Genomic DNA, 13,345 nt, shown 5'->3' with positions numbered 1-13,345 from the left:
AATATCTCTCGTGAACACACACAAAACATTATAAGGTGGTATCAAATAGAATCCATTTGACTTTGGAACTGTGAGTATGTTTTGTATAACTGTTAAGACAAAATTAAATCAAACTGGAAAAAAATCCCTAAGAACCGAAAGCAAAGTGAAACAAACTTACCTGTTCATAATACTAGCAGGGTAAACACAGAAGGGAAGTGGTTATTTCAAGGAATTTTCAAATACGTACATTTGACATTAGATTCCTAGTGCAATATAACCTACAGACCAAATAACTAATAACAGATAACCAAATAGCTGTTTTTCAGTAACTATACTATTATTAATATTAATAAATTTATTAAGTATTATTAACAAAAGTTTTATAAAATAAAAGAGATTATTAATAATATTGGCATTGTTATTCTAAAACAGACAATTCTGAAATGATTACACACACATACATCAATGAGTATGTATTTATCTTAATGTTATTAAGAATAAAGATTTTCAGAGTACAAAAAGAAATACGAATGTAAAAATCAAGAAAAACTCTATAACCTTTAAATTCAATTGGAAATATCATTATAAACTCAGGATGTATTTTTCTCCTTCTAAAAAATACATATTTAACCAACTCTGTAAAGACCTACAAGCAATAACAACCAGAAGCAATGAGAACTCCAACTATCCTAATTGTGGCTTCTTAAAACCACTTCTCACTAAAAGGAACCAGGGCTCCACAGAGAAGTGGCTGATTTCATGTTTAACACAGGAAAATGGACAAGATGGGCCTAGAACATCTTGTCACACCAGAAAGTTTGGAATATACCACAAACTCCAACAGTAATAAAAAGGAATTCAAAAGGAGCCAAATCGGAGGTAGTAAAGAGGATCCCACTGGCAACAGATGGACAGTTTGAGTATTAATAAGAATATATATAACATATAATATTATATAATATAATATTATATTATATAAATATTATATATATTATATATTATATAGAATATAATATATATAGAATATAATATAGAATAACTGCTATAGACTGAAACATACCAAATATATTTGAATCTACAAGTTCATAATGATAATTTAAAAGGAAAACACACAATAAACTTTGGAAGATGCTGAAAAATGAGAGTAAAATCAAGCTTTTATTCTACTTTTTTTGCATAAGCTATACTTCAGAGTAACCAAGACATTGATGAGAGGATGGCTCTCCCTTTACAGAAGTATCCCAGCTAATAAATGCAGAAGAAATGACAGAATTAAATAATATTTTGTGACTTCTGATAAAATAATGGATTCCAAATAAAGATTATCAATGGCTGCTAACATCACATAAAGGAAAACAAATATTCACTACTTCATAGATGTATATATCATTATGTATGAAGGATTAGCATAAAACAAACAAGCAAAAACACAAAAAACCTGAACCTGATCAAGCCTCTACAAATGCCAGTTTACAAGAAATACAGGGTTAAAGGAACATGTTAAATAACACCACATATATGCAATCAACAAAATCCAGAATATGGGTAACTCTGTAAGAAACTCTGTTTCTGGAACAAATAAAACTGAAAGAAAAGAGAAAAAGAAAGATATAAGAAATATATCTTCTTATTACATTAAACAGACATTCTTTGGATCTTGTTTTTGGACAGGTTTTTTTTTTTATTGAAGTATAATTGCTTTACAGTGTTGTGTTAATTTCTGCTGTACAATGTGTTAGTTTCTGCTATACAATGAAGTGAATTAGCTATATGTATACCTACATTCCCTCCCTCTTGGACCTCCCTCCCACCCCCACCCCCACCCCCCATTCCACCCATCTAGGTCATCACAAGCACCGAGCTCATTGTTTGGATCTTGATTCTAACAAACCATAAAAAATTATCTATGGGCAATGGGGAAAACAACACTAACTGGCTATTTTATGACATTAAGAGAGTACTGAGTTCTTTTTTTCTTTTTAATAGTAATGACACTGTGGTTTTGTTTTTAAAATAAAAAGTCCTTATATTTTAGAAACACCCACTAAAATACTTGTGAATGAAATTATATATCTGGAATTTACTTCAAAATAATCCATGCATTTTTGGGTCGGGGGAGAGAGTAGTAGAACCATAGATGAAACATGTTTAGCCTTAAACTGATATTTGTTGAAGCTGAGTGATGGGTAGAGTACACAGGGGTGCCTTACACTGTACTTTTAGCTTTGCATATGTTTGAATTTTTCCATAATAAGAAGTAAAAAAGAAAGACTTGAAGGATAGATTCCAAATATGAACTAAGATTCATTCCAAAGGAGGGTTTCTGAGTAATTTTTATTTTCTTCCTTATTTGTTTCCTTTTGTATTTTCTAAATCATTCCAACAAACATGTACTACTTTGATGTCATAAAACTAGGAAATAATAGCTTCCTGAAATTTAAAACAAGGGTATGTTATGGTTAAAAAGAGAAATTCTCAATAAATTCAGAGAAAAAAGAATATTTAACAGTATAAAGACAGACTCTTAAGACTTTTTTTTGAAAATTTGGGTAATGGAGAAAAAAGTAAGAAAGGGGAAAAATGAGGAAATGGACCAATTTTATTATTACTTAAGGTTGTGATTTGGGTAGAATTTATGTCAAAAGCATTAAAATAAACGAAAAGTAGGCCACTTCTAGAAATTTGCTCCAAAGATAAACCATAGAGACAATATACACAGTTATCAAGAAAACACTGGGGAAAAAACCACCAATGCCCACCTGTAGGAGACTGGCTGAATAAAGCAGTATACCCACACAACATAAAATGAAGCTATTAAAAAGAATGAGGAGGATCTCTATAGGCTGCTTATGCAGTGATCTCTGGGATACATTAAATATGTGAGGAAAAAAAAGGAAAATGCAGAACAGCATACAAGGAATGCTCCTTTTTGACTAAGAATGAAGATAAAAAAGACATACATATACATACAAACACATAAACATATATACATATATATATATATATATATATATATCATTTGAAAGAAAAATAGAAGAATAAACCAAAGAGAAGCACAGGTAGTTATCTACAGAGGGAAGAAAAACAAGGTGGAAGAGATAGGAATGGATGCTAGACTTCTCTAAATTCACCTTGATCTACAGTTTTGATTTTAGAAATATGTAAATATCCTATTTAATTTTAAAACAAAATTAAATCAAAGTGGTGGGAAAACAATCCCTAAAAGTAGAAAGCAAGGTGAAACAAATGAGCCTGTGTCTCTCAAGTTGATGACTTATCTATATGAAAGGTGTTATTATAGGCGACTTTAAAAACACAGTAATTTGATTATAGATCCTTAGTGGGTTATATCCTATTGAACTCCAAGAAGTCTTGGTTGTTTTCTATATTCATAAGATTAGTAAAAATGTTGGTATTGTTATTTTTAAACTCTTTCTCTCAATCCAAAAGGAAGCAGAAAATATGGAAAAAGAAATAAAGAAGAGATGGAACAAATATAAATGGAAAGATGACAGATTTGACCCAAAGTATACCAATAATCACACTAAACATAAATGGTAAAAACACTCCAATTAAAAGACAGGTATTGTTAAACTGGATAAAAACACAAGATCCAACTAAATGCTGCCTACAAGAAATGTACTTTATCAGAACACAAATAGGTTAAAAGTAAAAGTATAGAAAAAGATATACCATGCTAACACTAATGAAAAGAAAGCTGAAGTGCCTATATTAAATATCAGATAAAGTAAATGTTCAGAGCAAAGAATATTACAAGACCATTTCATAATGATAAAGGAGTCAATTCAACATTAGGACATATAATCTGAAACATTTATGTACCTAATAACAGAGCTTCAAAATAAATGAAGCAGAAACTGATAGAAACTACTGTACAAAGAGAAAGAGGTATATCCAACAAATTCAATACGGGTACAGAAGATTTAAACACTACTAATCCATCTGACCTAGCAGATATGTATAGAACATTCCACGCAACAGTGGCAGAATACAGTCTTTTCAAGTGCACAACAAACATGTACTAGGATAGACCACACATTCTGGGTCATAAAATAAATCTTAATAAATTTAAAAGAATTCAAGTCATACAAAGTATATTCTCTGAATAAAATGGAATGAAGATAGAAATCAGTAGCAGAAAGACCTCTGGAAGATCCTTAAAATGTTTGAAAACTAAATAACATGTTACTAAATAACTCATAAGACAAAGAAGAAATAAAAAGGCAAATTAGGAGGTATTTTGAACTGAAGGCAGAATAACTGAAATAAGATTGGCAAGTGATAACTTTTAAGTTGGGCATACGATAGTACAGAGGTACACTTCTGTGTACCTCTGAAAATTAACATTTTAAAAAGTTAAAAAAACAGAATGCTGCTATGTCAGAAATAACACAAAAGAGCTCTTCATTTTTAAATTTATGGATCTCAAATCCATTCTTCCTTAATTTAACCGCTATTGGGAAGCATCTATCACAATTAACTGCACATATTCCTTGCTCTCAATCTACAGAAAATTGCCTTGCCCCTCCATCATTTGAGAAGGCTTACCTAGGAAATTTCAAAAAGAAACAAAGATTCGGGACTTCCCTGGTGGCAGAGTGGTTAAGAATCTGCCTGTCAATGCAGGGGACACGGGTTCGAGCCCTGGTCGGGGAAGATCCCACATGCCGCAGAGCAACTAAGCCCGTGCGCCACAGATACTGAGCCTGTACTCTAGAGCCAAGCCACAACTACTGAGCCCACATGCCACAACTACTGAAGCCTGCACGCCTAGGGCCCTGCTCCGCAATGAGAGAAGCCACTGCAATGGGAAACACGTACACCACAACGAAGAGTAGCCCCCATTCACCGCAACTAGAGAAAGCCCGTGCACAGCAACAAGGACCCAACGCTGCCAAAAATAAAGAAACAAAAAAAAAAAACCCAAAGATTCCTATGTCCTGAAAAAACAAAGGCATTTCACGAAACAAAGAGAAAACATCTACGCACCTTGGAGCTTGCTTCTGATTGTATAACAGCCATTCTTTCTTCCTCTGGGCGCTATTCTCAGGGAAAGAAAAAAGAATCATGAGATACTGGGCCTTTCTTAGGGTATACTCTAAATTAGAACGCCACCAATCTACCCCTCCATTTAATAGAGGAAAGTCAAAAGGAGACTAGAACAGTTCTGCACTTTCTATATTAGAAAGAAGGGCCAAGTTCACAGCCATCTTGGGCTAGAATTTGCTTCTCAATTCAAGACTGTCTGCTGGAGATGGAGTCCTGAAGGGGAGTGCTACAGGTTCTCAAGCTGACTCCTCTAGCACGCTCTCTGGAAGTATTCCCACTCCTGGAATCCCATTACATTTCCAAGTGACCTGTCTTGAAGGTGCTATCAGCTCTAAAATTCTCATCTCCAGTCCAGATCTGTGCCTTAGAAATAACTAATACTCTTCATTCAGGGGTTCAAATTTCTGACTTCTTCCTTCCTGTCACTTCTCTGCATCCAAAACCCTTAATGCTGTAAGGTGAGAGAGCACCAGCAAGCAGCAGGGAAGCTACATCTACAATCCCAGGGCAAACTAAGGATGGATATGAAAAATGAAGCACTACAGGCAATGTGTGAAATGGGGGGTGGGGGGTAGGGTGTGGTAATCACTGTGATCAAAAGAGAAATAAGTCAAGTCCTCAGAGGAGGACAAAGCCACAAGGGATTCTTAATCCATAGGCTGGCTCAGCCACAGAATGAACCCCAGAAATTACCAAACTGCAATTTTACCTCTGTACCCCACTAAACTCCCATAAGATCACAGACTATAAAATATACAAATAACTCACAAAGTCACACACAATCACATTTCCACAGTTACACGGCCAGAGTCACAATCACCAAGTTAATGCTACACTGTCTGACCATCTAGTCTTAAAACCCAATCATACACAGAGCATACACACAATCACTCAAGCATACACAAGCACCCTGTTGGGGACACACACAGCCCAAAATAACCTTTCACAACAGCACTTTTACTCTCTTCATACAGTCATGAAAACGGCACACAGTCATCCAATCAGATAGAAAAACACAACCAAGTACCAGGTCAAGGAAACAAGCAATCACAAACCTCGTGTCACAGAAAGTGTCGTAGCACTTCGAAGTCACAGGCAAACCCTAGTAACACATACAAAACCTCAAAGTAACACAAGCACTTCCAAACACCCTGTCACAACAACACTGTCGCACACCTCAGAGTCATAAGCACGCAGTCCACAGGCAATTACACTGTCACATAAGCACATTTCCAGTCAAGTAAGCACGCGGTCACAAACAAAGTCATAGCAGTACTATCACAGCCTCAGAGTCAAAACAACTCACACTCACACAAACACACACAAAACCACAGTAGTACACGACCATTCGCCCATACAGTCACCAATACCAGGCTGGCTGTCGCGCGCGCGCGTACGCACACACGCGCACACACGCACACAAAACACCAGGAGACACGGCCACCCACGTAATTCCAGTGACGCTTCCTCCGAGCGTTTCCACCCTGGTATTCCGGACATACTCACCTCGACAGAGGGTGCAGTTCAGGGTCCAGGACCTGGTGCCCGGAATCCCAGCCCGGCTTCGGGTTCGCCCGCCCTGCAGGAGCCAGGCCAAACTCTCCCACAGACGCAGCCCTCTCCCCACGCGAGGTCCCCAAGTCGCGCGAACAAACGGAAATGAAGCCGCGTTCGGGACGCGGTGGCTCTGGGAAATGTAGTCCAACTCCGGGCAGGCTGTGGCTGGCCAGCGAGAACGTTAGGAGACCCAGCCCACAAACTCTCCGCTGGATTCGAGGACCCCCGCTGCTAGAACTAACTCGCCCCGACTGCCGCGCCCCGGGGATTTCTGGGAGAGCCCGCCTGCGCTCAGTGCGCAGGCGTGGGGCGCGCTCGCCTCGGGCAGTTGGCCCCTGAGACCGAGGCGAGTGTTGAGTGGGCTCGGGGCCTTACACATGTCAGAAGAAAGTGGGACCCGCCGGTGGGGCAGGTGCAGGGCACCAGCCTGAGCGTCAGACTGGCATGAGACCCTCTGTGTGCCTTGTTAGGCCCTTTGGTGCTTGTGAATATTTGTGAGACAACGCGAGATATTTTCGGGTGGACTGGGAGTCCCTCAGTGGCCGAGTGTATGGTTATTTCTGCCTGTGCGTGATTCTACGTGCTGTCGGGTGTGAGGTTATTCGTACTTGAAGCTGCGCGGTAATAGCATTTTATAACTGTGTGGGATTGTCTGACATATTAAGGGACTTCTACTTTTGTAGTTTGTTTTGTGCCGTAATTGAGTGTGGTTGTGTGACTGGTGATGATTTGTGTCAATATAAAGGTACTTTTCTTGTGCCTATATCTTCAGAATGTTAGGAGTTTGACTAGCAAAAGAGCATATATGTGACTGTGAGAAAACGATGGATGGTCAAATTATTTCTTCCTTGAACACTAATTTGATGATCTGGAAAAGGTTATTCACTTGGCAGATAATTTAGACATGATTTTTCTATTGGATCAAATAAATGTATTATGGGGAAGAATGTAAAATCAACATAGTTGGGTTTTGTTTATTTTTTAAGAAAGATAATTTCAAAGGTAGCCCTAGGGTAACCGCTTTTTACTCTGCCACAGCCCTTCAAAGTAGACATTCTTTCTTTTCTACTATTAAGGGGACATTATTGGGTAAGTTTGAGAGGCCATCCAACTAATAAAACAATAAAATAACTTTATGCATAAGAAGAGTGAATTTCATTAGAGTCCAGCATTAGTCAGATTTCCTGAATTCTAGATCAAACCCTTGTCCCCATTTTCTTTTGAACATACCTTGGCTCACAGAGAGCAAAGAACTTAGGGCTGTAGGTCTGTTGGCAAGCCTGGACTTGTCTTCACTTGTGTCAAGACCTCATGGCCTTTTAAAAAAAAATAATCACAAACTTGTGAATTTCCAACACAAAGGAGATGGAGCTGTCATTTCACCACTCCTTCGGAGGGGAAAGCTAATAAAGCTTGTTTGATTTTCAGGACCATTTACCAAATACTTTGATCTCTTCCAAATAATGTGAATGGAGTAGCAAGTTTGGTGACCAAGATTGTTGAATGAATGAACCTGTGTGCTTGATCCAGTATAGCTATGTGAAATAAAGATGGTCAAATTGCACTGACTTAGAGGGAGTCGAAGTGTTAAAGTGGAGCAAAAATTTTGTCATTGTATACATGGGAGACGTAGATTGGTTTTTTGTTTTTTTTTTTAAGAGATACACATTCTGGTTTCAAATTGGACAGCATGCATTGATCTCAAGCTACCTCTGTTTGATTCTGGGTTATCTCTTTTGGCTTTTGAGTAGTTGTGATGACTTCTTGCAAGAGAAAGGAGGCTATTGTTTAAAGTAAAAAACAGGAATTATTAACCTGAGATGAATAGGTTCCATGTGGATGGGTTTCTTATTGTATGTTACACTTGTGACATTTTGTATGTATAGATAAATGTGATTTTTCTTTTCAGAGAAAGTATAGACAGCTTTATCAGATTGACAGAGGTACTTTGACCCAAAAAAGTGAAGACCTTTAGAAATACAGACTGCAGGAGCTGAGGAGGACTTTTTTTTAGCATACCATGTAATATACTTAATATAAAAAATAGTATATATTTTTTGGAGGGATATGGCTCCTGTCAATGGTAACCTTTGAGGCTAGAAGAGAGGACTTACAGTAAAGGGGAAGAAGTGACAAAGAGGACTTTAAGCATTACTGATAATCTATTTTTTCCTTACAAGGAAAACATATTACTCATGTATTTAAATTTTAATTTTAAAATTCAAAAGAAAATGGAGACGTTGAAGATTTTGGAGCAAGAAAGTGAGTCAAGAATCCTAAACTCTGTGGAAGCAGACAAAATCCAGAAAAACATGCAGAAGACTGCAGAGAGAAGGAAACTCAGGCAATAATTTTTCATAGGCCCCAGGTGCCTTGTTGTTTATCAGCTGGCAGTTTCAGATTTATGTTATGGCCTATTTTGACCTTGTAGACCCTTAAGGATTAGTTACTACTTCAACCCAGCAACTAGAGCCCTGTGGTAGTGGTTACCCATGAACAGCACTGGTGAGTATATTCTTTTTCCTGGCATTGGATCATTTTCTTTGAGAATCTTTATCAATGCTGGCCAATGATTTTGACCTTCTGCCAATAGATTGGGGTTTATACCAGCACATATGAGTCAGACATTGAATCAGTGATCTCAGGAAAGTATTTAAGGTACTCTAGTATTTTTATAATAATTTTTCACTAAGTTTTTATTAAAAAAAATTTTAAGCTATAGGAAAAGCAAGAGAATATTATAATGATGTACACTCTATATCCTTTACATACATTCAACAGTTTTTAACATTTTTCACCATTTTCTTAATCTCTGTCTACACCTATTTACATATTTTTGTTTGTTTTTTGCTCTATTTATGAGTAAGTGCAACATTATGAGTATTCATTATCAAGAAAACACGTAAGAAATTTAACATTGATTCATAATATCTAATATATAATGTGTATTTAAATTGCCTTTGTTGTTTCCCTGATATCCTATATGTGCATTTTTAAAAAATTGATACAGGGACTTCCCTGGTGGCGCAGTAGTTAAGAATCTGCTTGCCAATGCAGCGGATGCGGGTTCAAGCCCTGGTCCAGGAAGATCCCACATGCCACGGAGCAACTAAGCCCCTGTGCCACAACTACTGAGCCTGCGCTCTAGAGCCCGTGAGCCACAACTACCGAGCCCACACGCTGCAACTACTGAAGCCTGTGCGCCTAGAGCCCGTGCTCTGCAACAAAAGAACCGACCACAGTGAGAAGCCTGCGCACCGCAACAAAGAGTAGCCCTCGCTCACCACAACTAGAGAAAGCCCTGCGGCAACAAAGACCCAGCACAGTCAAAAATAAAATAAATAAATTTATTTTAAAAATTAATACACAATCCAAATCAAGGTCACATATTGCATTGGATGGGCCCTTTTTTAAAAAAACAATATTTATATTTCACAGTTCTGGAGGCTGGGAACTCCAAGGTCAAGGTACAGGCAGATTTGGTTCCGGGTGAGAGCACTTCCTGGGTAACCATCTCGCTGTTTTCTCACATGGTGGAGAGAGGTCATATCTTTTTACTGTAGAGCAGTATTCCCCTTACCTGTTTTGTGTTTCACAATGACATTTTAAAGAGTCGAAGAAAAAAAAAAAGAGTCGAAGAATCTAGAACGTTTGTCTTGTACAGTGCCTAACATTCTGGATTTGTTTGTTTTGTCATGGTTAGGTTAAGTTTAAATATATTTGACAAGAATACTAGGGGTGGTGCTGTATACTTCCTATTGTATCACATCAAGAAGCACATAATTTAAGTTTGATCCATTATTGGTAATACTAAAGTTGATCACTTTGATTTGAGTAGTGTGTGTACCTGATTTCTCCATAATAAAAGTTGCTTTTTTTCTTTGTAAGTCAAGAAGTAATCTGACAGGAATATTTTGAGACCATTTCACATATAACATTTTGCCTAATGTTTTTAGCATCCGTTGATGATTCTTGCCTAAATAAGTTATAAAATTGGGGCTCGCAGTGGTGATTTTTAATTTTATCATTCTCTTATATAAAAGCTTTGCCTTTCCCCCCTTTTCTTCTCTATGTCTGGGTTTTCTATTCTGAGTATCTCTGACTGATGGATTTTTTTTGTCATTTGAAGTATTTTAGCACAAGGAACAAAGTATTTTAGTCCATTTATTACCATCATTCTTTGTGTTGCTCAAATTGTACAAATTTGGCCTCTCAAGCTGGCTCCTGTAATCCCCATTTGTCATTGAGCAATTCCTTACTTTTTGATACAGGTATTCAAGACTTATATTGTACATTCTCTGTCCCAGGCCTGGAGCTAGCCACTTTCTGAGGAGATTTTTTGAGATGATCTTTTCAAATATATATCCTTAACAAAGATATAGTTATTTGTGGTACACATGCAGTGGAATGTTATGCATCCAATAAACTTGGATTTTTAAAGATAATAAATTTTAAATTAACAAGAATGAATCTTAAATATTTAATTCAGTATTATATTGGTGTTATCTACCCATGTTCATTATTAATGTGCTATATAATATATGTGAATGGCTGGATAGATAGTCCTATTCTATTGTTTAGATTTACCACAATTTATTTAAATCCCTATGATGAACATTATGTTGCCATTTTTTTCAACATAATAAATGATACTCCCATCAGCACTCTTTTGCATTCACTTACGGGCGCCTGTCAAATTGTTACTTCTGAGAAATCAATAAAAATGAAGAGTTAGGTTAAAGATGAGGATATTTATCAAGCATTATAATATAAAAGGTATTAGGTACTTAAGAAAGGTACAAAGATGAAAAGTTGTTTTTAGCCTAGCAAAGAAGATAAAAGCTGTACTGAAGTTCTAAGAGTATATAAAAGTCATTTCCAAGTTACAAATACATGTTCTGGAAGTTCAGAGGAGGGACTACTGTTATCTCATGTACAAAATATAAAGGACTTTTTTTTTTTTTTGCGGCACGCGGGCCTCTCACTGTTGTGGCCTCTCCCGCCGCGGAGCACAGGCCCCGGACGCGCAGGCCCAGCAGCCATGGCCCACGGGCCCAGCCGCTCCGCGGCACGTGGGATCCTCCCAGACCGGGGCACGAACCCGTATCCCCCGCATCGGCAGGCGGACTCCCAACCACTGCGCCACCAGGTAAGCCCAGAATCTCTTGATAGTAATGGATTTTGTGAGATCAGCTTTACTTGCAGTTTTTCTTTTGATGACCTTATTAAATCAAAACTGAAGATAGTTGAATAAGGCAACTTGATAGCTGTTTGGGATAGTTTGGTCCAATTGGGCTGGTTCAGAAGTAAAGTTAAATAGACTAGCACTATTTTAGGTACTAGCACTATTAAAGGTATTTAAACCTTTAGCAAAAGGTTTAAATAACTTCCAGTAATTATGTTTTAGTCAGGAATTGAACACACAACTGTATATTTCACAAACAAAACACTCATTCAAATTTCAAGAACTCACAATAAACTCCAATTAGGAAAAATATAGCAATAGTTTAAAAATTATCCAGAGTCTCTATTTCTTTTTTTCTTATTTGAAAACAGCTTCTATTTAACCAAGTATAAAAATGTTAGAAAAATATACATGTTCTTGAGCATAATAAATGGTCATTATTGAAAACTTTAGAAATAAACTTAAAAAGAAAAAAACTTAATCACTGATAATCTCATAGCCAAGAGATAACCACATTCTAGGTTTATCTTACCAAGTGCCATTTATATATTTATATAGTCACAGAAAATGATGTCATATACTATATACTGTTTAATAATCTGCCTTTTCCGTGTTTTGAAACATAAAATATTGCATTGAAATTCATATAACTTTCAAATGTTCATAATATTTAAAAACAGACCATTAGTGTTTTGAAGTAATGATGGAATACATTTTGAGTATTTATGACTGAGTTGTTAAAAGTTGTTAACATGGTATATGTTTTATTGTGACATGTATATTAAAGATTACATGGAATCTGTTGAGCATCATAATTTCTTTTAATCATTCTACACTTGTCAGAATGCTGGAACATATCTGAATAGTTCCTCATTCATGATGGCCATCTCCTAGATCTTGATCTTGGCTTTGGGTGATTAGGAATTTGTCATTGCAGGGGCTAGTGACTTTCAAGACTTCTCCTAAGAGGAGGAGAGATCATTGAACTCTATGCTGGAAAACTAGAGGGATCTCATCTGGCTAGAGAAGGACATCTTCTTACCAAAATTTTAAATCTACCATCTGGAGCTTGTTTGTCCCTTTGTGTTTTTTCCAAGTGCTTTCCTGTATTTTTGGTTCATGTTCTCAGAAAATAGAGCTTTGCAGAGTTGTGCAAAGACAACTCTGCCCATAGCTATATTTTCCCATCGTTCACACTTTTTTCTAGGTCTTCCTAGGATGGCCTTGCTTTCCTGGTAACCATGGAAATGGGGTTCAGTTATTGAACAGCCAGAGCCTGGCCTGTTCCTTATCTTTTGCTATATGTAAGATGGTTAGATTCTAATCTCATTATAATGTTCTTATTGAATCATGAGATAAACGTAGTTGAAGGACAAGCGACAAGAGTCTAGGTGAGTGAGGAGAAATCACACAAGGTGAAACCATTGCCTAATAAAGTTCAGTTTTTCAGTTAACAGGAATTATTATAATGTTATTTGAAAAGTTGCCTTAGAAGCTACAGTACAATGGGGGAAATTAAAATTAAGTCCACTTCAGTATGACCTAGCAAAA

At 36.9% G+C, this 13,345-nt stretch overlaps 1 protein-coding gene across 5 annotated transcripts in view; it reads right to left on the bottom strand.

The window, feature by feature from the left end:
• ZNF420 (zinc finger protein 420) overlaps window positions 1–7,060 on the bottom strand; it is a 32,809-nt gene extending 25,749 nt beyond the window's left edge. For all 5 annotated transcript variants that reach the window (XR_004347088.1, XM_032614466.1, XM_032614463.1 and 2 more), the window contains exons 1-2: window positions 6,559–7,060; window positions 4,993–5,043 (exon numbers count right to left, since the gene is read on the bottom strand). The gene's annotated coding sequence lies outside the window, so the exon portion shown is untranslated. The remainder of the gene's footprint in view (window positions 1–4,992; window positions 5,044–6,558) is intronic.
• Window positions 7,061–13,345: the final 6,285 nt, after the last annotated feature.

This window comes from Phocoena sinus, chromosome 19 (assembly GCF_008692025.1).
Source record: "Phocoena sinus isolate mPhoSin1 chromosome 19, mPhoSin1.pri, whole genome shotgun sequence".
Lineage (NCBI taxonomy): Eukaryota > Metazoa > Chordata > Mammalia > Artiodactyla > Phocoenidae > Phocoena > Phocoena sinus.
The sequence above is the reverse complement of the archived record's forward strand: the minus strand, read 5'-3'. Positions and strand labels throughout refer to the sequence as shown.